The sequence below is a fragment of the Falco cherrug genome, chromosome 13 (genome assembly GCF_023634085.1).
Source record: "Falco cherrug isolate bFalChe1 chromosome 13, bFalChe1.pri, whole genome shotgun sequence".
Lineage (NCBI taxonomy): Eukaryota > Metazoa > Chordata > Aves > Falconiformes > Falconidae > Falco > Falco cherrug.
Window position 1 is genome coordinate 6,589,107 of NC_073709.1, and position 26,350 is coordinate 6,615,456.

The window sequence follows — 26,350 nt, forward strand, 5'->3', positions numbered from 1 at the left end:
AACTTAGGACTACATGTTATATGTATAGACAATGTCTATGTGCATGCATAGATACACACTGTAAAATGTTGCTTTCTATATCTGTGCTTTAAAGACAAATTATGATTGTTGATGTTGAGAAACTAAAAACATTTACTTTCTTGGGTTTTGTGTTTGCAGAACCTCAGGCACAGTATTATTGACTTTGATTCTGATTAAGGGGAAGAAATATTGTAATGTTATTGGTGGTTTATGTGCTTGTACAGTCAAATATATTTGAAAGCATGCTCCATGCTGTTTGCCTGCGTGTGTACTGTGCCCTGTGCATAAACTTCCACTCAGTGTTGCCTGGTTCTAAATTAATTCAGGCTGACAGATGCTGCCGTGCATTCAGTGTGGATGGATTTCACAGAGATTTTGAAGTTTTAAGTTACCAAATACTGAAACTCAACTACTATTACAGTATTAACAACTGTTTTTAGTGATAAAAAGACCTAGTGTTATGTACAAGTATGTAAATGCAAGATGTTGTTCCAACTAAATAAGGTACCAATAAGAAAAATCTCTCAAAGAGAATTTTAAAAGAAAATCATTGTTCCCAAAAAATGAAAACGTCAACTGAACTCAATTTTTCCATTTGAGCTTCTGCCAAAATCATAGAAACATTTGTCATTTCAGTTTTCTTCTGTACATTTTTTGATTTGGACAACTATGGAATTCCCAGTTTTGTTTTTGTTTTGCTAGCGCAACTAAACCAACCAAGGTCATTGTAGAAATGAAACTTACAGTAAAATTTGAACAAAACCATGACTTCCCTGCATCTGCTCTTTCTCTGTTGTCTGGCCTACTATTTCCTTTTGTGGTGCTCTAGTCTTTTCCAGAGTCTGCATTTTCACTCATCCTCATGTTTCTTCCCTTTTTCCCTTCTTTGCTTTATGGTGGGCACTCTTCTCAGTTTGCTTTTTCACCATTTTTCTTGTCAAAGTTTCCTTTTTCCCCTCCTTTTATTTTTTTTTTGGTCAACCTTTCCTAGTTCTGTCTCATTCCATCATCTCTGTTCCCTTCTGCCTCCTCTGTCCCCACAGCCCCCCTGGCCGCAGCCATAATCACAGGCTGGTCTGGTTCTGAGGTGCTGGTAGCTGGACATGCCTGGGGAAAGCTTTGTCCAGGGGTCTGACACTGCCCCCGTGCTGTTCCCTCTCACTGCATATGGTGGGTACACAGAGGGAACCGTAAATTATCCCGCTGTCCCAGGGACATCCCTGGCTTGGTGAGGCAGGGGACCAGTTACGGGGAATGAGGGAATGATAACTGGAGAGGGAGGCTTGCATTTTGCTGAGTGAATTCCCACTCATCTCCACACAAGTCCAGCAGCTCTAGGTCTTTGCCTTTTCTTAGGGACCACAAAGTGTCCCAGTCCCACTTCCCGTCCACAAGGGAGCCATCCTTGCCCTGCCAGTAGCTGCAAGGGTCTTGTTGTCCACAGTGAGTCCTGTTTCTGTTTGCAGGGAGCAATGCCTATTCCTGTGAGGGATGTACGCTTTTAAATGTACTGCTCTACTTATTTGAAGAGATCTGTCAATGACAGACCCTGTACTTTCAACATACTTCTTATTGTTCCTTGGTGAGTACCCATGCATAGAAATTTTATTGAAGTTGTGTAATTTTCACTCTCCAGACATTTGCAGCTATCATTGATTTGACTGTAACAGAACTTGTTGGGTGCAAAAATTTGATAGTAGTTTAGAGTTGCTTTAATTTTTTAATTGTGCGTGTTCATGGATCAATTTCAAATTAAAAAAAAAAATCTGTAGCTATTAGAGATTTATTTTTTCTGATGTTTTCCCATAATCATTACTTTTGCTGCCATCTCTACCGTTCAACCAATTAATAATTCACCAAGCCTGTAATGAGACAGATGTTTGTTGTAGGAGTTTACACAGATCTTTGCTACCTTCAGACTGCTCGGGAGGAGGGACAGGATAATCAGCCTGTTGCATAGTTCAGTGGTAAGCATAGAGATCCTGGGATGTGAGCATGCTGTGAGCTCAGACTCTAGCTGCACTGCACAATTAATCTTTGTGAAGGTAAAACACTTGTGATGGCATCTGGTAGGAAGAGCTGCAGTGGGGGTGAGGTATGTTTTTTAGGTATATTGTGTGGTGGAATGCTTGCAAAGTAAGAATGTGTCCATGTCTTTATTTTCTTGGCATCTGTTTTTCTCTGCTCTTTTTTACCTTGTTCCACAGGACCTTCCATGAAAGGTGTAATCTTGGGAGGAATGGGTGGGTTAGAGCTAGTTTTAGTTGCACCTGGCCTCCAGCTCTTCCTGCAGATAGACTGCTCCTGTTCTTACTGCTCAGCTTCATAGCGTCTGAACTGCATACGGATAATGAGTCCATTTTCTTCCTCAGTGGCAACAGGGCCAGACTTTGAAAACTTCCTTTGCTCCAGTTAGATCCCTGGTTAAATCTGAAAGCAAATGGGAATATCCCTTTCATGTGATTTCATAAAGAGATGGTTCCAAAAATCCTTACTTTAGTTTGGTTGGGAACTTAGAACAGATAAGACAAATGTATTTCACTTGCAGCTCTACACCCAGCAGAAGAGTTACTGGCCTTTGATAAGTAAGTATGCAAAAGTAAAGATGAGCTTGGGAAGTGGATATACTAGGGAAGTGGGATCTGTATTTTTGGGTGGAGTGACTCAATGCTAGCATGGAGGGGCTTGCAAATACAAATATCTGTGTAATTAGCCCTTTTTTGAAACATTTTTAAATTGCCTTCCATTTTGTACTCTGAAATTTGCTGCTCTTCTCCCTCACTACAATAAAAATTCTGTATGGTAAGTGCTGAAAAGTGTATTATTAGTTCTCTTCCTCCTCTATGGAATTTGATGTTTACCCTCATCAGTGGCGTATAGGAAACCTGCATAATAATAATAATAATGGGTTATTTATTTGTCCTTAAAATGTAGTCCTTTTGGTTTGTTTTTAAGAGGTTATTCAGAAAATAAGCAGAGCATCTGGAGAAAATACGTTTGCTGGCACTATAGCTTAAATACATGTTTGTCTACCAATGTTAAGGTGACAGCTGGGAGAAGGAAAACTTGAAATGTTTTTTAGTTTGTTGCTGACTGTTAGGCAGGCTTTATCTGGGTGAAGAAAGATCTGAATCTGGAAATTTCCACCAATTGGTAGTGTCCACATTTTCATGTACTTGCAGTAATTCTGTATCAGCTGTTTTAGTTGTTCGTAACATTCTCAAGTCTTTTTGCATTAAAACTGCTGACAAGCATATATATTATTTGCTTTCTTTGGAGCTAAAAAGCATATATACTCTGAAGTATATCCTGTCTGTTTCATAACAAGAACATGACCAGCTCTTATTCGTTAGCCTCCCATACAAAATTGTGTACACTGTTTTCTGCCTGCTGTACCTCCCCTTCCTCAGTGTCTGTAGTTCACATACTAAACATGCACTGGTACAGTGTCTCCAGGAAATGCTTCTTTAATATACCATGATATTTATTCCAGAAACCAGGATGGTGATGTGAGAATGCAGGTCTTGAAATGCCCATCTTTGAGAGATTTATTTTTCTCATCAGGGACAAGTCGTGCTGCCTTTTTTTTTAATTTTTTTTTTTATTTGGCAAGGATAATGCAAACATTGCTTATCATAGCTTGCAATATATATCTTCTTGTCACAAGCAGATGTTGCAGCAGAATAGGGCAATGGGCATGATGTTGGTCTGGCTGCTCTACTGACTTGCCGAGTCGCAAACAAGCTATTTAATCTCTGCTTCTGAGCTATCCCCTCCTTCTCCTGGAGCACCCTAGCAAAGAAAATTCCGCCCTCACACCTGCAGCAGCTCTGGCATAGAGGGTGGGCTGTCCTGCATAGATTCCTCGCCCGCCCCGCTCCACCCCCACCCTGTGCTGCACTCCAAAGTGACAGGGACGCTTGGCTCCTGCTCCCTGCCACATAGCCCAGTGCCTTTGAGTCTGGCAGTAAGTCCATTGTGTTGAACTGCCACAAATCACAGATGTTGCTCTGGTTTAGGCTGCATGCATGTTGTCATTTTGTTTCTAAATAGCCTAATAAGGTGTATTTGCTGTTTAATGTAGTGTTAGGATAGGCTATGGGGATATCTATGCAGGCACAGGTGTTCCCCCTCTAACAGCATGTGGCTGCAAAAGCAGATGGGTCTCCTCTTTACTCTCTCTGGCAGACCTTGTTGCAGGTGAGTGACACCACAACAGCCTGGCAGCATTTACCTGGCATTGCTGTTTAAGTGCAAGTCACAATCCAAGAACTGTGCCATAATTCAGAGTCTCATAGGGTTCATCCAAAGCCTCAGGATCCTTTTCCATGTCCTCAGTGTGTTTTGTACTGGGCCTCTGCTGAGAGTGAGTTTGGAGAAACTGCCATCCACACTGCTCTCCCTTCCCGAACAAGCGCAGCAATTTGACAGCACACCCGTTTGGTTTTGTTTGGTGATATCCATTGCGCAAACTTCCTTTGTCTGTGGCTGCTTAGCAGGCAGTATAATTTATCCTAGTTTAATGTGAGGTATTAAGCCTTTTGTGCAATTCTGACTGTTCCTTTTTAGACAGGACGAATGTTTTGTAAGAAGAAAGGCAACAAAGTAAAGATCATTACATATGTTGTCCTTCCTGCTGTGTTTTAACTAAACACCATCTGCTGAAAGGCTGAATCCCCTTTGGAGAGACATCAGTTGTCTACTGAAGCACTTCTGAAAAACTTGTTGTTTTAAAGAGGAGAGTGGCATTTGGATAGTCTTTAAAGGAATTTTGAATAGTTGAAATAGCACCTGTTCTGGGAAACACTTTATACTGTCAGTTGTTATTTTGAGTGTTTATGGTGTAGTAGGCACTATAGAATAGAGGAGCAGAATAACAGTATTTTGAAAATCCAACAGTAAGGATACTAAATAGCTCTGAACATGTGCTAGTCTTTTACATCCAAAATTTCAGAGGGATCCCCTCACTTTGAACACCTAAATTTCTATGGCTAATCTTTTTTGCATACTTCAAGTGTCTAGAACAAGGAAAAGCAATAGATTGTAAAAGCTGGATGAAAAAAATGCACCAAAAAAAGAGCCGCTTCTGAAAGTGTTGGCATTAACTGCTTGGAAATAATAGAAAGGTATTGTGCTAGGTCGTTAGGATTTACCAATTATTTGTAAACAATCTTAAACACTTGGTGCTGAGGAATCAAAATAATTTTCTTTTACAGCTATTTTTCAACACAAGAGAGGCCTCTAGCTAGCAAAATAATTTCAGGCTTCCACTAGATGTGTTAGAAGAGCAAATATAATTTAAGTCACTGATTCCTGCCTGTATACTAATGCTTATCAGGTTATTTCAGTAACATGCATGTTAAATTAATATTTGGATTTGCTGTTGATGGACTAACAGTGACAATTGAGTTCTTTTGAAACTGGACTCTGTTCTTGGGGTCAGTTCTGTCCATTGGCAGGCTTACCAGCTGAGTAGAACTGCTACTTATACAAACTTTTAAGGTTGCCAACAGAATGATCAATCGAGTTCACAGCATGAGTAATCTGTGAAGCAGGCTAGGAACTTCAGGAGAATTGTCTTGCTGATCAAAGATTACCTGCAGGTTACAGTGAATCTCTTTGTTAGAAAGGTGCAAAAACTCTTTGAACCCCTGTGCCTCTAAATAAATCCCCCAGCCTGGGTGGGGATGTCTGTGAGAGTAAGGACTGGGTAGAACTGGAGTGCCTGAGGACAAGATGTGATTCACCATATCACAGTTGGGGTCAGCAAAGTCAAATAAGGAAATGAAAGAGAGTGAGAAATGTCTGATACTCCAGGCATGCTGGCTGCCAACATTAAGCAGAGCAGTCCTGCAGAAGTATTTAGTAATTTGCTTTGCTGGATTTGAGATTCAGTATTTTGCAGCACTGGAAACTTGAGTGTTTAGAGCCTAAAGCAAGATATTTTGGGGGAAAGGTGAACCCCCTGTACCTGCTGAAGACATCGGATGGGAGTTGTGTTATAATGACTATAATGAGGCTAAGATTTGATTGTACATCATCTAATTCCAAATTTCTGAACTAATTCTTGGCTGTGTTTATTCTTGTTTGACCTTCTTAAGTCTAGAGGGGGCGGCTTTGGCTTTTTGCCTTTGTGCCAGCATTAGTAAATCCGGCATCTCTAAAACTTCTTGAATTCTGGGTAGTTCAACAGAATATTTTAAGCACAAGGAATTAGAAAATCAGTGATGCGTCTAAATCATTCTGTCATTAAAAAAAAATAGATCTGTAGTCTGAGACTATTTTGGTGCATTTTGTTTAGCTTGAAAGATGAGACTAAGAACTTCCTACTACTTGATACAGTTTGGGGAAAAAAAAAAGTCTAGGAAGGCAGATTGCATTCCAGAAAACTGTGGAAACAATTACATAATTAGGTTGTATTTATTGTTTACAAATAGGCATTGTCTTAGTTCCAAAACTTGCTTCTAAATTTTTAGCTTGCAGCATTGTTGTAACCTGATAGTAAAATAAGTGTAGCTGAGCTTGATTTAGATTTGATGTTTTATTGTGCTGTAATAGATAAGACTTCTGTTCCTAAAATGTTGCAGTAAGAAGGTTTTTGAGGTCTCTGAAAATGAAACTGTGAGGAAGAGGTTAGATGGAAAAGCTGTGTGAATTACTTACATTCACTGTCAACACCTGGGAAAATTTCTGGTTTTTTCTTTTGAGTAGTCTTTTATAGCATTTATACTACATTCTGAAGTACTAATCTGTTACTTGAAAATGACACCTTTATTATTTTATGGTAGAAATCTTTCACACTTCAGCAGGCAATCGTTTTCCCTTTGCCAGGTTTCTTTTTTCAGCCAGAAGCCTTTTGCTGTATATTGCTATCTGTGAGCCTTTTGAACAGCATAACAAATTCAATAGTGCCTATGAAGCACACACTAATATTTTCAGTGCTACTATTCTTTGTAGCGCACACCAAGACAGGACAAAAGAAAGATGCACATGAGAGAATGCATAAGGTGACTTTATCTAGTGTATTGCCTTTTGAAGGTGGTGGATGGCCCTCTGAGGAGTGGTCCGAGGTATGAGTGCTTCCACATTATGAGATTAAATTTTGCTTTGTAGCTATATATGGATATGTGGATGGCTAACTGCCCTGAGAGGGCTCATCCCCTGCCTTGTGCTAGCTTTGGAAGAAGAGTGGGACAGTTTAGCGAGCTAACTGGCAGAAAAGTTCTTGTGGGACTTGTTGCTGACCATTTAGTTTCCTGAACTAGCTCCCTGGAGGGATATCAGGTGAGCAGTTCAGCCAGCACAAAGACTGACATAAAAGGACTGGGTTACATCTTGCTGTAGCAAAGACAAAGTGCTTCCTGTCTGGGAAGAATGAAAGGTGTGAAGAGTTACCAGTCAGGAGAGCATCTCTTGGAAGTGGAGAGGTTTAAGCATGGCTTGTTGAGCTACAGCTTTGCAGCACTGGAAATAACAAGTTGCAGGGGTATCTGATCAAAGATAGTGGATATGCCAGAAATGCCGTCAGGATTGAAACAGATAGGGTTCCCAGTTTGTGCACCTGCTACTGCTGGAACTTGCGTACCCATCAAATGGACAGCACTTATAATATAAAATTGGATCCTGTCTTTTCATTAAGAGAGGAGGTTGCAACTCTTATTTTATGTTAAAAGCTTTTGTCTGCTTCTGCATAGAAGAAACATGTTCCCCAATGCTTCTGCTGTTGAACAGAAAAAGCCAATGGATGTGTAAAACTAACTGCAAAGTGGATAAATCTTTAGACTGAATTTGGCTGGATTTGAAATAGGTTCAACAGGATCAACCAACCATCACATTAATGTGTTAAATTCCATAATATGAAAAATTCTTGTGCTGGAAAATTAAAAGCTGATCTCCAAATAATTTATTCAGCATCAGGCAAGAGGAAAAAAATTAATCAGATTAAACAGTAACATATTTCTTATCCACAAAAGTTATTCCATGATATTTTAGAGTATAAACACCATGAGCTGACTTCTGGAACTATCACACAATCAAAGTACAGGGCTATGTATGCATGTAAGGCTATGTGTCTGGTCCCCACTCCAAATTCCAGTAAATCACAGATTAAATTGAGATGTGGTTTATCTGCATTTGTTTCCACTTATCAAACATTTACTGTCTTCAAATTCCCTGTCTTCAACTGGGAATTCTGTGACAGTGAGAAATGGATGAAAGTGGGAAGTCTGGGGACAAGGTGCAACTAAGGAGGCGCAGACACCTTCCTGGCCCTTTTCAGAGAGCTCAGTCTTGTCTGGTGTAATTTGGCCTTTTGAAACTGAAACAAAAACATTTTCTGGTACTCATGGGATGAAAGGGATTTTGGTTGCCCTATCCAGAAAACACTGGGGTGAATTTACAGACTTCGGGTGCCACTGCAAAATGATGATTGTTCCCCTTGGAACGGTAGATCCGTCCTGGGAATTCTTAGTCCCTCCTATGCTATGTCATATCAAAAAAAGTTTATGGCATTGCTCCTGGCTGTCTTGTCTCCCTTCAGGCAGGGACTAAAGCAGTAGCTTTCGAAGATCATGTAGCAAAGGCTTAGTACTTACCTCAGCCAAGGAATGAAGGTCCTGAGTCCTAGACCTTGGAGGCACTAGGAGCCTGAATTCTGGGCCAAGTGGTCTGTGGTGCAAATCTAGGTTGTTCTTCTGACAGGATCCTGGTGAATTTTTGAGAGAAAAATGCTGTCTGGCTTATCAAGCAGGCTGAACATCACTCGGAAATTACACTTCCACTTATTAGCTTGGCCACGCTTCTTTACAGGAGGCTGTTTACTCTAGTTCTCAAAAGCTGTACAACAGAAGTACCCTGAAAAGTCCCTCTAAGCCCTTTGAAAATAAAGTTTTTCTTTGTCATGTCATCAGAAAATGCTGTGTAAGAGAATACTTGCACCTGCTGTATCTCCCATAATTATCCTGAACTCGGCACTGGATTTTGTGTTCCTATTTTTAAAAGCCATCTTGCTAAATAGATGTAGAGAATGTTCCTTTGGAAGAGTTAGTGAGCAGCAGCGCAGCATTAGGGAATCACCATGAACTTGGCATGCCTGGTATCAGCTGAGAGACTGAAAGGAGGAAGATAAGGGAACTGAGTAAATGAGCATGGTTTTTTGTGTGCAGAATACTGACTTGCAAATCTGGCAATGACAGAAAGAAAAACTCTCTTTTTAAGTCCCTTTCATGTAGTACCAATCACCTGAAGGATAGTTGGAATCTTTTTCTGAAGGCATTTATCTTATATACTGTTTAAGATGGAATAGTTAACCAAAGGAAAAAACCCTTGGCTTGCAAGCATTTGAAATAAGCATCTACAAAAATAGACAGCAAAGCAGAGATATTGCAACCAGAATTCTGCATACTGATTGCCAGGTTTTGAGTCTGTTTATAGAAGCTGGCAGCCTTGCATGAAACAAGAGCCAAGTCGTTGGTTACAGCTTTTGAGAAAGCAGAGAAAACAAAGAGAAGAAAAAGACATACAGAGCTCCTGTTTGGATATGCTACGTATGATTAAACTGAGGTTTACAAACCTTGGAGCCACATTCTGCAATTTGCATGGCTTATGCTCAGCAGAGTTACGCTCAGAACATAAGGGGAGGGCTGTGAAAAGTTGGCTGTCAGTCCCTCACCTGCCGTATCAGTTGTGGAGCCAGCTGGGGACTGCTTCAGTCTGCACTTCAATTTAGTACAGGCTTAGCCCAGCCAGTAGTTGAAGCACCTGCTGGCTGTCAAAGCAAGAAGGCCATGAGTAGTAGTGAAGGCTGTGCTGGCTTACGTGTAGGGAGATACTATGTTTCGTAGGAAAATGCCTACAGCAGACCTATCCAACAACTACGTTGTAATATCTGAATGGCTCAGCACAAACCATGCATGCCGTCTGAGCAACAAGATGAGTATGTTTGGGCAATGAAGTGGGGAGAGAGGGAAAAAAAGAGTTAAAACTTAGTGGGTCTCTCCCCCCCCCCCCCCCCCCCCCCAGTTTTTTTTTTATGTGTTCAGTAGAAATACACTGCAGGGCTTGTCTGTGCTTAAACTTGCCTAGTTTAATTAAACTGATCATTTAATCAACGTTAATACCTCAATGTGTGCATGTATCATTTTCTGCTTCTTTGTATGAGTTTTGTGCTCCCCTGTAAACTACAGAGCAGTTTTAACTGGACTGACGAGCATTGCCAAATGTGTTTGAAGAGTCCAAATTGCGACGGCCAGTCTTTCACATTCTTTTACTTAGTGTGTAAATGTTCTGTTTTGGGAAGATGTATTGTGCTGATAGTTCTTTTGGGATTATTCAGGACTGTGTAGAGGTCCTGTCCGAAATGGTGTAAGTCATAGGAAGCCTTATTCTGTCTTGATCTTTGAGTCTTTTCTTGATTTACTTTTGGCCTTGGGGAACCAGCCAAAGATACTAGACTGGAATTCCTGGGAGAAGGAATTGCTTGCTTATGTTTGACTTTTTGTAGCCTGCATGCATATAAAGCAAAGCAATCTAGAATACATCGTTGATTTCTCCTCCAGCATGAGACTGATGGCAAGACTGTAGATACTGGCTGCTGCTTGGCAAAATGTTGATAATGATGTCAGAACAGGACATGTGTGCGCCCCCCCCAATTTCTAGACAGGAAAACATTAAGAAAGGGGTAGCTGTATTAAATGAAGTGGCTTTTATGAGAGAAAAGCAATAATGAATCTAAATAAATTATGTAAAACTCCTCTAAAAGGTTATTAACTTATAAGAGGGCAGAAGTGTAGACTATTTCAATGCTATAGGAGTGTGAATCCATATGAGGATAAAAGTTTAGACAGAGCTGAAAACTTCTGGTTGCAATGAATATTATCACTTGAGAACAAAATAGATCACACCAAAAAGTCCTCATCGTTTGTGGATCTTTACAAAGGAGGGATTTGTATATGCAACAATATGGGTGGTGGTGGTGGTTGCCTGTTTGTACCAACAGACATTCACATACCCAGTGTTAACCAACAGAAGTACCTAATGCTCTACACTTCAGTTACAAAGCGGCAGATGCACAACTGGGTGTGCTGCACCTAACAGTACAGTAGGATAGAAGAACGTGAGCCGTAATAAAAAAATTACTGCAAGTGGGTACATGGATGATATTAGCGGAATCATTTCAGTGTGTAGATGAGGAACATATTTTCATCTTATCTAGATGAATGAGCTAATTTGACTGGAGGCTATTATTTGCTTTTGCATTTATATATTTAATGAGCATTTCAGGAGGGAAATTGAGAGGAAAACAGATGTGAAAGGTCTCTCTCTACTTTGTTTTCTAAAATGAACCAAGTTCCAGACCTGGGTTAGTCTGCCACCACCATCAAAAATGGATCATTTTTCTTGTGATTAAAGAAAATCACCATTAAAGCTATGTTCTGTAGGAGGTGTCAGCACACAGTGAAGAAGGCACTGTTCACTGCTTTGGAAAGGAGCTCCACATTTCACTTCCACACAAGGTATCTCTGTACTCAGGCAGTCTCGGTACATGCAGGACTTGGAGCAGACCTCAGCCTAGGTCGTGGAATGCAGAAAACAGCTGTTTTGCCTATAAATAAACCAAGAGCCTCTTCTCATACAAGACTTTTTTAACAGATATGTGGTAGGAAACGAATTGTCATTTTAACTATTGGTGTTTGGATAGTAACGGGATTCACATTCTAATGTATGAGAGTCACACTGTGATCAGGTTTCAGTCTTATCGTGTTGGTATCATGTTATAGTAAAACCACTTGTGCTGCAAGAGTTAAATCTGTCAGCTTTTCTGTTTCTAATCCCCAGGGTGCCAGAGGTTTTTATTTTGGGTAGAAAACAAAACTGCATGGGATTTACTCAAAAACATCTCCATGCACCAGTGATTATTCTGTTGTTTCATTCTCTTGTTAGATGCTTACTTTTTTTAATATATGAATTAACACAGAATTTTACCATGGGGGGAAATGCCTGTTTGATCTCCTGGGCTGATTTGTTTTCATTTTTTGGCTTTGGTTTGGGTTGTTTATTTTTTGGTTTGGTTGGGCTTTTTTTTTTTTTTTTTTTTTTTTTCCCCTCCTTTTTTTCATGTGAATCCACAGAGCAGCAGTAGGAATTCCACTGATCTTGCCAGCTGGCTCAGTCCCTGGTGACAGTTTCTCAGTGACCAGCTAGTTCAGATGGCTCCGCTTGACCTTTGGCTACTTGCGGATACTCCTGCCAGGTAACTACGTGCATTTGTGATAACAAGTAATGTGAATATTTGTCATATAGTGGGATACTGTGGCAGTAAAGGGGAAAAATCTTTAACTAGCAGCCAGAAGTTCTACCACCTGTTTAACGGGTATAAATCAATCATCGAATTAGCCCCAAAACAGCAGGCTTCCGCTTTCCATTACACTCAATTCTAATCAGTCGTTATCAGAGAGCAACCTTGGCTGTACCTCGTGCTCGTGGAAAAATAGCAGTTTTCCTCATCTCAGAACAAAAGCAGGAGCTTTGAATTGCAAGGGTATTTGCTCAACTGCAGTCTAGCCCTGTACCAGCCTTGCTGAACCCGAGCAAGCTGGGACAAGAACAGAGCCAGCAAAATTACCGATAGTGAGTGTTGGATCCGCCCAGTATGAGAAGAGCCCGGCACTCCCAGTTCCCGCAGTGCTGAGCAGTTCGTGCAGCCCTGGGACTGCAGCGACTGCTGTCGGAGATGGGCAGCAGCCAGGTCCTAGCACCAGCGATCTTCCTTAAACGCTTCTGGCTGCCTTTTAAGGGGCTGGCCTGGGGCCATGGTTTGAGTTTATGTCATCTTATCTCCTGATTGCTTGGGCTGGAGGGAGGGGAGAAGCTTTTAACCCTGAGCATTTCTGTCCCTTCTCCTGAGTGGCAGCTGGAGCAATTGGAGACTAAGGAGAGCACAGCTCCCTTTAAAGGAGCTAAAGGAGATAAGGCACAACTCCTTTCTTCAAAGGAGCTCTGGACCCCTTCAGTCTTTCTCTCTGTTTTCGCTCTGAAGTGTAAATGCCCCATTTTTGAACAGGACTGCCAACCCAAAAAATAAAAGGAAAAATGCTTGAATTATGTTTAATAGGCTTTGACATTCTTGTATTTGCTTTGTGGTTTCTGAGATTTGGCATTCACTTGGAGGAAGAATGGGGGACTATAATAAAATTCTTCCTTCTCTGTCTTAAAAAAAATATAAAAATCTACAGTTGATGTTTTTCTCAAACCATACATTGAAAACAAAACAACCCCCACCCCACCCCCCAAATGCTAAAATAAGAAATTTAAGCATAGTGGCTGTTCACCTAACAAAATTGGCATTGACAGTCATGTAGCCACCCCCCGCGGTAAGCAGTGCCTCTGGTTACCCCGGTTTCTGGAGCAGCAGGCATGTCCGAGTCCCATACAACACAGGCAGCCCGAGTTGGGTATTAGTTCTGAATTTTATGCTAATAGCTCTAAAAGGTTTCATTAAGCTTTTCTTCTCAGTTTAGCCAATCAATTAGTTCTCAGAAAGCAGCTTACATGCTAGCAGCCCTGTCCTCAGGGCTGTGGTTTCTATTCTGTTAACAGAATATTTGGTGTGTTATTTCTCTGACAAAAGAACCCCCTCCCCTTCTGTGATATGACCTCTCTGTGTCAGAGATGTTAATGAAAATACTTTTCTGATTACAGTTCTTCTGCACTGGTTAAAAGGGTTTTTCAAGTAGTACAATAACCTTCCAATAAGGAGAGGATAAAATGGTCCAAATTTCTTACAGCACGTTTTGCCATGGGGAGGGGGAATTGCTTAGTTCTCCGCAGCTGGGTCCAGCCAGACTTCTCTCTGGGACAGGTTCCCTGAGCAGACCCTCTGCTGAGGCCAGCAGCTGTTGCCTTTCTTGTTTGTTAGAGAGAGGATATTAAATGTTCTCCCTGCTGCTCTCTGAACAGAATATATGCATAGTCAACCAGTTAGTAACTGAGGATGGTAGCTAAGGGGGTGAAAGGATGGTCTATTGATAAGGGTAATAGGCATCTGCAGGCCTCTAGGGAAACTTGCCAAAACCTTTTTCTAGTAACTGCAGGGATTATCTAAAAATCAATAATAAAGGCGGTAACTAGGAGAAGGAAAAATACATCTCTAAGGGAAGCCGAATTCTGTAAGTGCTCTAGAAGAGCAATCATGGCAGGATTTAGTGTAATTGTAAAGCAAATCAGATTGAGGAAAATTGTTTTAAAAAGGACCCTTAGCTGGCAGTAAGGACCATATGTTCTTTCTTATCTCTGCAGAAATACCCTACTTTTTTAGCATATTGACTTATGTGAGTAGCTGTCACAGTTATTCTGTGTTATTCCTAGCAGATGGTCTGTAGTAATGATGTAATCTCTTCTCATGGCACTTCGAAATGCTAGTTTGGTTTGTGTGTGTGCATTAACACTTTATCGTTCCAGAAGAGCGGTAATTGCTATTAATACTGAAATCTTATTTTGTCCGTGATGCTGTTTAGATCAGGAATATCAGCTGTTGAACAGAAGTCTTTAAATATGTAATTTAACACTGTCTGTAAAATTGAATCTGGGTAGGACTTCACAAACACTGATTTCTTTTTCGTTTCTAGGGGCAGGATTTTTAGTGAACTTATTTCATTGTAGCATCTAGGAACACTGGCCATCAGGCTCCCCTGTGTTTAGATAAATGCATGAAAAATATAAGAAATATTTCTGCCTCCTCGTAGCTAGTGACCTGTAAGGCATATTTGTAGCCTTTTAAATGTCTGCTTGTATAGAGTAAATGGGAGTGTGGGCCCCTTAGCTGCTTTCTAAAAGGTTCAACTTTGTGTTTTGAGGGTGTGGAAGTTAGGTGCCTACATGCTGTTAAAAATCCGTCAATTAATCTCACTTAGAAGGGACAGGGAATTGTGTTAAGGTTTTTTCTTTTGTTTTATTCCTGCCTTTGTTCTTAAATGGTTGTGTGATATTGGGCAACTCTGTATCAAATCTAAACAATGTAGCAATTAAAAGATTAGCTGCTATCTTCCCACTCCAGAGTCTTCCCCACCTGTGCTATTAGCACTCTATTTCTTTCCTTTTTCTTTCCTCACTCTCTCCACTATTTATTTGAAAGGCCATTAACTTATATGAGTTTCAACCTTCCCTTAGCCTAATGCTTTCCATTATGTCTTTTCCCTGGCTTGCTGTGTCCCATCCTACAATAGTATTCTTACCCGCTTTTTAACTAACTCGGCATACAAAGTGCTTTTCTGAAGTCCAGACTGCTAAGAAGTGGTTTTTATATAGATAGATAGATAATAAAGTAGATCTATTCGAAGGCAAATGCCTGGTTCATGGAGAACTGATCTTTTACCAATCTGTGTTGCATTATATCTCATTTTTCATACTAAACTTTGTATCTTTGTTTTTGTAAAAGTATATACCTTTAAACTTTGCATGTTGTCAAGGCTAGGTTAACAGATCCACAGCTGATTGTGTCCTGTTTTCCTTCACTTCTTAAATATAGCTGCCATATTTGCAACTCTCATCATATGATACTACCCCCAAATTATTTTCACTGCTTACTCCCAGATCTCTAACTTCATATGGCAGTTCTTCTAGAAGTCTGGGATGGAAATTGCCTAGCACTTCCTCTTAGAATCATTAAGATCTTCAGGTTTTGCTTCTACCTGGGGAGTGGCGATGTCTGTATGTGTTCCCACTCTGGCCTATGTTCCACTGGCTGCCATTATCAGTGTAGATGGTCATGTAGGATTTTAAGTTTTTAGCTTAATTTTGAAACCTGTTTATTTTCATTGTTTATCTTTGATTTCTACCTGGCTTTATTCCTCCCACCTCAGTTTCAATTCTGCTTTCCCTGAGTTGATCTGTTAAAAGTGCAAAGAACTTCTGTCATCTTTCTAGTGTGCTTTGTGAGATCTAATCCATCTTTACTGCTGCAAAGTCTTTTATTATCACACTTCCTTATCACTTTCAGAAGTAATCTAAACTGATCGCTTTATCGTCAGTATGTCTTTGTGCCTGCTGAATACCTAATATTTGTTATTTTCAACATGGTTGGTTATTCAGTTTGGTTTGGACACTTTCCTACATTTTTGTTCTCTTCTTGTTGAGGATACAAACTCATGATACAAGATAGACAGGAATTTTATTCAAGGAAGCTCCAAGCTTCCCACTTCTGACTATAGAAATTCTTTACCTTATATTATAAATATTAGGTGTATTGATTTCCTTCTTGATTGCAGAACTGTACATATTGTATTCTTCATTTTATCTATTCAGATTCCTTAATTTCACATTTAAGGCCTAAACTGCACAAAGGTCTTTGAAACCAGATGGCTGCACAGACAATTACTAATGCAGTTTTACAAGTATAGAAGTGTACCCCTCAGTGTTTGATATAGGATACTGTTGGCCTAAGGGATGTATTTTTTTAATATATTAAGAGAAGCCTTAAAAATGCATATTTGTTTACTGAAAACCATATTCCAATAAGGAGACCTGCAAGTATGTTTTGAATCTGGACTTCGACATTTCTCTAATAGCAGGATTTTTAATAAAATACTAAAGTGTTGATTACGAGGTACCATTCGTATTAAAAAAATACTGTCCTTAATTCCTTTTCTTTTTCCCTGGGTGGAATTAGTCACACGGTAATATTTTTCTGAATTAGATGGTAAAAACACTGATAAAATCAGTTTGGAATCATGGATAAGTCCTTATTAAAATATATTATACTGTGCCTATAAGGCTTACTTGTAATAAGAATGTAGCTTTTTCTGCCATAATTACTTAAGATTATAAACTCTTGGGAACTGTTTTTATACTGTGTAGTTCTTAGCACAGCTTCAGGCTCAGTGGTCATGAGGTACTTCTTGCTATGTAGATGCAATTAATCATGATAATTTTGTCATATGCAAACCTTTCCCATACAGCAATGACAATTTAGATTAAGATTCCAGAAACATTATTTCATTTGGCATCCATACAGAAGTGAACAGCAGCCCAGCCCCACTCAGGCTACTGTCAGAAGCAGTCCCACAGAAATACAAGACCTTTTGGGCTGTCCTCTTTAAAGAAGCAGAACTTGGTTCTTGGATGATGATGATCCACTGGAGATCATGGCAAAACATTTGTCTTTTTTCTCTGCAGAAGTGCTTCTGTCTTTGTGCTAGCCAATACTTTCCTAGTAAGTGCTGTAGAAATAATAAGATAATTTATACTTCTCTACTTCAGCATTCTCGGCTCCAAAATGGTTTCCATAATGAGCTAATCCTAACATTTCTGTTGTGAGCATTACTGCTGCCATTGCTGCTTTTTTTTTTTTTAATCTGAGTGAGCTTATGAGACAAACCCTTGGAAGTTATATGAAAAGAGTGCAAGTTGCTCCATATTCCCTGAAATTATGTTGAACAGTCTTTGTCAGTATCAGAACTTACACACATCTTTTATCTTTTCAGCTCCCATGGAAACTGCTTTTTATCACTTCTTTTGAGTATGAAGCTATGTCTGTAAAGTGAGATGAATCAAAAATCAAACTATGAAGACCTCCCAAATTCAAGGTAGTGCTTGTCAGGTATAATGTAGGTATTTTTTTCCTGTTCCTGGCAATGTTTTTGCAGCAGATTGTGAAAATTAATGTATTCATGGTAGATAGGCGGCTTTTGCAGGTGAATTCACCCAAATGCTATAATCTAAAGTCCTTGATTTTCCTATGAGTATATCTAAATGAATAGGTTTAAATGAGTACTCCTCCCAACTTTCTCAAACCTTTATGCTTTTATTTCTAATTGTAAAATATCACCAGTGAAAAGTGAGTTAGGTATGCATTTCTCATGCATATAGCTGTAGGCAGTATGCAAGCGTATGATATAGTTTCTTCCTGGATCTGCAAAAGGGTGGCCTTAGAGCCTTCACTGTCAATTAGAACTTCCACTTGATGCTACACAGTTAAAGCTATTATTTTTTCCCTTGTAATAAGCACAGACATTTGCAAAAGTTGCAAAAATCAGAGGCTTCTTACCCTGCTCCATGGGAAATTATGAATAGAACCAACCATCAGCACTGTTAACTCCTGTGGACAATTACTCAAATCCTCTGGTCTAGAGGAGTTTGTTTATGACACAATTGCTAAGTCACTGTTGATTTAAAAAATGGATAAGCCACCAGCAAGGCAAAAAGTGGTGTGCCAGAAGGGCTCCTAGCGTCCTTCCTTTTCTCTGTGTTTGTGTGGAGTTTGGTCTCTCACCTAAATGCTATTTTGAGACAATGCTTTTTCCTGTCTCAATCTCATCTCTTAACTGGCCTATAGCTAGTAAGTAATGGTTTGCCACTTAAGGGTTTGGAGGTGAGAGAAAGGTTATTGTAATTGCATAATGCTGAACTGGGTATGACATGCTGTCCTTCCCCTGTATGTTGCAAGAAGTATGACTGAATAGAAGACAGAAATTGGAAGTAACAATGACTACTTCTCACCCTGGGTTGGAGCCTGGATATTAAATACCAGTTAAAGCCCTTAAATCATAGATTCATAGAATCATTTTGGTTGGAAAAGACCTTTAACACTGAGTCCAACCATTAACCCAGCACTGCCAAGTCCACCACTAAACAGTGTCCCCAAGTGCCACATCTACACGTGTTTTAAATGCTTCTAGGGATGGTGACTGAACCACTTCCCTGGGCAGCCCGTCCCAATGCTTGCCCACCCTTTCAGTGAAGCAATATTTCCTAACACCCAATGTAAACTGCCGCTGGCATAACTTGACGCCATTTCCTCTTGCCCTGTCACTTTTACTTGGCAGAAGAGACCTACCCCACTGTACTACAGCCTCCTTGCAGGTAGAGACTAGTTGTAGAGACTGATGAGGCCTCCCCCTGAGCCTCCTTCGCTCCAGGCTGAACACCCCCAGCTCCCTCAGCCACTCCTCATAAAACTTGTGCTCTAGATCTTTCAGGAGCTTCGTTGCCCTCCTCCTCACATCTCAGCACCTCCGATGTCTGTCTTGTAGTGAGGGGACCAAACCTGAACACAGTGCTGCAGGTGCAGCCTCACCAGTGCCAGGTACAGGGGGACAGTCACTGCCCTACTCCTGCTGGCCACGCTATTTCTGAGCCAGGATGCTATTGGCCACCTTGGCCACCTGGGCACACTGCTGGCTCATCTTCAGCCGCCTGTCAACCAACACCCCCAGGTCCTTTTCTGCTGGGCAGCTTCCCAGCCGCTCTTCTCCAAGCCTGTAGCATTGTGTGGGGTTGTTGTGACCCCGACGGTGAGGTATAGTGTTGTTAAATGCTAATGCAATGCTGTGGTGTTAGTGTAGTTACTCTAATGACTGATTCTGATAATCCTGTGACAACATGTATGGAAATAATAGTAGGCCTTTTTATTTAGGTTACATTAGTTGGGTGCTGTAGCAGATGTCAAGCATTTTGAACAAAGCTCGCCGTCTAATGGGTAATACTTCTGCAGTGTAACTCAGTCTGTGTAACGTGGCCAGTTCTGCAGGCAGATGCTTTCATGAGGCTGTACTTTAATTTGTAACTGAAACTTTCGTATGAAGAAGCTCTTTTACTGACTTCATCAATAGAAAATCACTGCCGTGGAGAGTATAAATTATAGTTCCATGAGACATTGGATTTTATTACTATTATTCTGATGAAAATCTTTATTGATCTTCTGCTATTTCTGTTTTAATTGAAGACAAACTGTGCACTTTATGCCCAGAAGAATCCAAGGAGAAAAAAAGGGATTACTTGAAAATCCAAATGAAAGAAAGGTAAAGCCAAAGTTTTTGCCATTAGACTAATTGTAATAGAATTGTGGTTTGGTAAATATGCCTTGTGTTCTTCCAAGAAACAGCAAGCAGGGATGCGTACTGACATGCTGCTTGTGCTGCATTTGAAGAGTGTAATGTTGTTAATTTCAGGCTGCTATTTCTGACTTCTACTGGTACAAACGGAGATTTATAAAAGCTCTGTAAGATCAAGGTAAATCTGAGGAACAAGACTGTATAAAAATTCAACTTAATTCCGTTGGCGCTTCTGAATTTTGTTTTGCTTCCATGGCCCCTCTTCATCTGTTACAAAAATCCTAGCATTTCCCCCATCCTCTCTTCAAAAATTAAGAGTTATTCTTCCTTTGTTGCTTTTATACCTGTCACCTGGTGATGCAGAAGAAATTTGTTTTGCAGTCCAAAAGAGACAGATACCTGGCAGAAAAGGACTGTGGAACTGGAAGCTGAACTGAAAAGATGCAAACATGAGACACCTTCAGACCAAGGGAATGAATACGTCTGCTTTTCTAAGATAAGTCTTCTGCCTTTCAGCTGTAGAGGATTGCACCTTTTCTTTTTCATTTCCTGTGCTTGTTGTCAGTGTATGTTGGAGTGTGTTTCATGATGGAATTCTACACAGAAATGGCTATATTGACTTCTATATGGAGTCACTCATCCCTTCTGTATGAAGTCATGTCTAGCTCCTGTCTATGACACCCACATCTTTTCTAATTATTTCTGAGATAAGGTGAAGGGATAAGAACCTATAGTATTGATAGTATGGATTATGTCTGCTGGGGTTTTTGGTTTGCTTTTTAATGGATACTCTCAAAGATTTAAACAAAGCTGTTTGTCAGCGTTGTCACTTCTTGATGACGTTAGTGGTAAACAAAACGCTCATAGGTCATTATTTGTTTGGTTTGCTGGTAGAACTGATTACTTGGAATAATACCACTAAGTTTGTCTCATGCTGTAAATCCCACCTTAATAAAACATTTTTCAAGGAATAGGTAAAACGAAAATTAGATGTTTCTTTGTGGAATGATGTGCTTTTATACGGTTAAGAAAATATTTTATCCGTAACACCAAGAAAGCCTTCCTGCACAGTTGTTGCCTGTTTTGTTTGAACTTCTCAAAAAGAGAAAAATCAGTGGATAACGTAAAGCTTAAGCACTTTTTTTTCCGCACTGTCTTCCTCTCCCCACATTCTTGTCCTTGAGCCCCCTGCCAAAAGCGGGACCTCCTGCTCAGGCTTTGCTTGTCACTGCTATCAGCAGATTGTCACCTGATGGATGCCCTCCATGGTGTCCTTGGTCTGTGCTGGGACACTACCTGCAGCTCCGTTAGCAGGTGTGGCAATCTGGAGTTGGGAGCTCTCAGTGCAACAACCTGATGTTTGATCTGTGGGGGTTTCAAGGGTTTTACTTTTGCCTAGCTCTTAGTCCTTGGGACCAGATGCCCAGTGGTGGCTGGGATGCATCTTTTGGTTGATTTGATCCAAAAGGAATCCAATTTGCATTTTTTCAAGACTACTCAGTGATATGAACCACAGCGCAAGATGCATAGACAATTGGAAGACTTGCATCAAGTGCATTCTGCAGCCAACCAGATGGTGACGTGGAAGTACCCTTTGATTTGTTTCATCTCTTTTATGTGCTTCAGAAGCTTGAAGATGAGTTTAGTTCTCCTGAAGCGTGCCTGCTGACCATTATTCAGTGGATGCCCTGCAAGCACGGAGCAGCCTCTGGCAGGAGGGCCTGTGCTGCCAGTGTGTTCCAAGCTGTCTTGTGAAGACTGTTCTGAGCTCTGAAGGCAGCCCATCTTCCAGCCCAGTGAGACTGATAACACTGCCAGGGAGGTCTGATGCAGACAAATCCTGCCTGTGAGTACGTGCATTCTTGCTTCATTGCCTGTTCTGAGCAGAAGCTAGATTTCTGGGAGACAAGGAAATCTCCCGGTCTCTCCCCTGGAATGTCCTACTTAGTAATTCTGCATGCATGAGGCCTTTCTGCCCAGTAATCTCATGGAGTATTGGGAATGTGGATGAATATTTGCACTTTATGGCTGAAGAAGCCAGAAAGCTGCTGTCCTGCCACCCACCAATGGGTCAGAAAGAGAAGACTGAATCCTGTTTTCCTGCTCAATAGATTCTGTGAGTGAGTATTCTCTGTATTCACTACTTGAAGCTTTGTATGCCAGCCCCCTGCTCATTATACAGGGAATTCATAACTCTCTTACGTGTCTGTTCTTTTCTCCATGGCTGTTAGATGCACTCTGAGAAGGGAAGAACAAAAGAAGAAAACATTTAAAATCCTAAGACACTCTTAATGTCTGGCAGTTAGACAATATTAATTATACATGTATCTGTGTATTTGGAAACTCAGTAGAACTTTTATTTCTCAACGGTTCAGAAGAACAGCCTTTTCTGTAAAAGGTGTTTTCTAACTATAGACAGATATCAATTCCTTTATTGACTGAATTGATTCCTTCCTCTGCTAATGTGTCTACCATCCTACACTGCCTGATGAAGGTGACTTTGACATAAAAATTTACATCTTTGATAGAGGGGATGAAGAAAGCTGTTTCGTTCCCAATGCTGTCAGTGTACAGCCACTGCACACTGGTGCTTTGAAACAACTGGTTGCTTTCATCATCCTGAAAGTTCCCTGGTATCTGTTAACTTAAATAGCACACCACTCCATATTCTACTTTTTCCATGGGCCAAACATATTATAGGAATGAAGGCAATCTTGGATATTCACCAATGTTATTTTTGTCTCTGACCACAAATTTAATTTGTTCAAAGGCTGATGAGCTTTATGTCTTTGTGGTGTCCCACACACTAGAAAATGAACTCCAAGCTCTCCTTGTCTAGGAAGCATTTGCCAGAACTGATAATACCATTAAGCCAGAATATGCCAGAAGGAATTCAAGTGCAGGTGAGCTCTAGTCTTTATATTGCTGTTGTCCCTTAAGAGAGTTGTTTGAGTCAGTCTCAGATATTTAAACATAAACTTGGAACTTTTTTTTAAAGGAATTCAGAGGCTTTTGAAGGTGCTTTTAAATCATCACAGCAGGAAGATCTAGCGTCATAGTTTTAAGATGATACAGGAAATGAGTATACCTCTTGGGCAGAGTGTTGGGGAATAGGGAAGTTCTGAAGGAATCCTAATGGAAAGACAGCAAGAGAGCTAGTGAAGAGCAACATTCTCTGGTGGTCTGCAGCTGAGAGATGTAAAAGACCCTAGGCATGAAATTCTTCTGCATATCTAGAGAAAGATAGGTCTCTCCTGTATTCTGCACAGCTTGAAAAGAGAGGAAGCACTCAGCCTTACCGCATGACGCATGCTGTGTCTGGCAACGGCTTCCTCCTTCAGAATGTAATTAGCATTGGACTTGGACATATCCAAGAAAGGGCTAACATAGACACAATTTCATTAATATTAATGGACTTGCTAAAGAAGAATACTAAATGTTGACAAGATAATGCACAGCTTTAATATAGACAATTTCTAGAGCTGGCAGGGATTCTGGAGTCTTCCTTGTGGAAAGTGCCCAGCTATAACATTTATTTTCAGTGTTTAAAATTACTCCTGAGAGAGATGTGGGTGAAACCCTGGTCCCTGTTTCAGCCAAAGCACCCACTTCTCTTACTGGCACCTAGCCTTTCACCTCGCTTTTTCGAATAAGTGCTCACATTCTTGAGGCTGAGCAGAGAACATTGAAGCTGTTTTTCAAAATAAACATGGAGCACGTGGTGTCTTTTTCCCTCTACCCAGGGCAGCTTGTTTAATTAAAGTGGAGGACACAAGCCTGTCTGGAAGGAACTCAGGATGGAGAGGAGGTGCAAACCCAGAGGACCACCATGAAACACAGCAAGCTGTTTGTTTTTTGTTTAAATGGAAGAAGGACAAAGGAAGGGAAAAAGGAAAAATCTTGATTCTGGAAAATGAGAAGGTGCTTATCAGAGGAAATGCAGGTGTGTTGATGTATGTATACCAGTGCACAACAGTTTTCTTTCCAGTTCCCATGCTTATTCTAAAGTGTTTTGACTTTTGAAATATATTAAAAGACAGGTGGGTTGTTGCTTGTTTCCGGTGTTGAGAGAGATGAAAAAAGAAGAGGGGGGCAGGTTTTGCACCATTGAAGGGAGGAGAGGCATTTCCTTAATGTCCATTGGTATTGAGTAGAGAGAAACAACCTTTTAGCTTTGTACAGTAAAAAAAAAAAAAAACTAACGTGATATTTTGGTGTTCCTGTTAGGAGAGAAGCATACAACCTCAATGTAAACTTTGGATTTGCTACAGTGCAAAGAGAAACACTATGTTGCTGGTAGTGAAGATGTATTCTTCATGGCAAAACGCTGGGGGAAGCAGTTAAGACCTCCCAACACTTCCATGTTCTCCAGGGCTGTGAGTCTGCAGGTCACAATACTGCTGTGTGACTAAGGGGGGTGGGAGAATTTTTTTCCTCTAGTAAGTCAAATCTTGAGAACTGAATTCTTACCGTTCCTGTAAAGTCAAAGGTAGGGGTGTTGCTAGGAGTAAGAATGCTTGGAAATCTGCTGCTGAGTGCTTTTCTGCCATGTATCCCTCATGTATCAAACTGGGATCTGAGCCTCATCAGCAGTTGGTCGCTGAACCTGCCCCATTGCAAAATGGATGACTTCATCTAGAGAGTTGAGATGTTCCAACAAGTCACCTTCACTTTCCATAACCTGCAGAGCTCTCCAGTCCTGCAGGTGTTGTCAGAGTTGTGCTCTAGGGAAACTTACCCCCTGAAAAAGCTGTGTTAACCTCTAGCAAGTCCCTTGGAATCTGCAGTGCTGTCCCAGACATACAGTGCGAACAAAGCCCAGGGTGCTGTAGCACATTTGTACCAGGGTTTCCTGATTCTAAGTGCAGTGAGATATGGCCTAAAATGAACCATTGTTATAACAATGACAAAGATGCTGGGGTAAAAATAACATTATTTCCTTTGGAAAGAAAAGAGTTCTATTTTTAATTATTTTTTTCATTAGTCTTTCTATTTCACTCTACCAGTGTTTATAGTACAGAGTACAATACTTTTTGTTATGATTGTTCTTTGTGTGACTGGGACATAAGTAGGCATTCTGTAGCAAAATGTCTGGGATACAGAATCCAAAAAGCTTGTGCTGCAGGAAGTTCTAAAAAAGCCCCACACAATCCCCTCCCACCCACCCTCCAAAAAAACCCAAACCCCAAACAAAACAAATGAGCAAAAACCCTAAAAGACTGCCATAGTTTCTGTGTGGAAAGTTATTGTATCCTTTGGAATGTAAGCTTGCCTATCTCTTCTGTTAGGACACTTCTCTTAAAACGAATACTTTCTTCGTGGAAAATCAGATTTGCTCCAGAATTGAAAATCTTGATTTTGATTGCTAAAAGACATCAATCTGCCATTGGCAATGATTTTTTTGTTGTTGTTGTTGTTGCTTTTTTTAGTGGGGAGTGGTTGGCGGGGTTTTGGTTTTGGTTCTCCTGTTTTTCCATACAGCCAGTTGATCCAAACAGACCCCTGTGACTGCACGGCATTGTAGTCTTCAGGGAGGCTTTCACACACGTCAGGCTGGTATTACTGCTGAAGGAGGTTGGTTTTTCCTCTTTGCTATTATTCACATTTCTCCCTGTGATGGCAGAAGCGGCATGGTTAGCAAGGGAACAGATCAGGAAACTAAACTGAGTGAAAATTTGTAGAAATTTGGAAGGCTTAAACTGATTTGAGGAGTCAGGGGAGAACTAAAATCTTTAGTTCTCTGTTCATTTTATCTCCTCCAGCTTTGTGGGGAGGGAGGGTGTGGTTTTGGTGGGTTGCTGTTGTTTCCTTTTCTCTAAATTTTAAAGGGTTTTGGCCATTGTTAGAGGGGAGAATGGACTGTTTGCTTGTACCTCAAAAACCATTAATTCCGTGACTGTGGCAGGACAATGTGAGGAGTTTGCAGTCCAACTGTAGACAAGATGATATACTGTAGGTGCTGCAGAAACACAAATATTGTCTGTTCAGCCTCTTTTGTGGGCGCTAAGGCTGCACCCAGTTGAGGAATTCCAGGGGCACACCGGTATACCACTGTGTACCCTATGCAGCTACTGGCAAAATTGTATTTGACATTAAGGGGGTCAGAGGTGGGGGAAGCTGTAGCTGAATATGTCTTCCAGCAACACAGTCTTGCTGGTGAAAAAGTTGTTTCTGTGTACACGGTTTTGTCTTTTGACCTGCACCTTCCAGCTGTCCTTTGTAGAAAGGAAAAGTCTTAATGAACAACAAAGGTAAAATTTTAAAAATTATTGTAAAATATCTGTGCTAGGCTTATATCAGAAGTCTGGGGAAAATGATAGTCAGATCCCTCCATGTGTTTGAGAAGTGATTTTTGTGCAGTAAACAAAAAATAAGAAATGCAGGCTTGGGATGTGCTTGTACATTATGACTGAGACAAATTAACAACTCATCTTGTTCTTTACTTCTCCCGCCTTATTGGCAGTCATCTGATCTTCCCTCCCCTTGTGCTTGCCCTGCTGCTC

General features: G+C 40.6%; 1 long non-coding RNA gene across 8 annotated transcripts in view; it reads left to right on the forward strand.

The window, feature by feature from the left end:
• The first annotated feature begins 1,939 nt into the window (after positions 1 to 1,939).
• Positions 1,940 to 26,350, forward strand: part of LOC114017644 (uncharacterized) — a 36,571-nt gene continuing 12,160 nt past the window's right edge. For 3 of the 8 annotated variants that reach the window (XR_003562806.2, XR_008734907.1, XR_008734912.1), the window contains exons 1-5: positions 1,947 to 2,116; positions 17,499 to 17,600; positions 19,739 to 19,814; positions 20,229 to 21,693; positions 23,591 to 23,790. This is a non-coding gene — a long non-coding RNA (uncharacterized LOC114017644). Of the gene's footprint in view, positions 2,117 to 17,498; positions 17,601 to 19,738; positions 19,815 to 20,210; positions 21,698 to 22,657; positions 22,751 to 23,590; positions 23,791 to 24,074; positions 25,422 to 26,350 lie in introns of all 8 variants that reach the window. The other 5 variants (XR_008734913.1, XR_008734910.1, XR_008734911.1 and 2 more) reach the window with 5 other exon arrangements.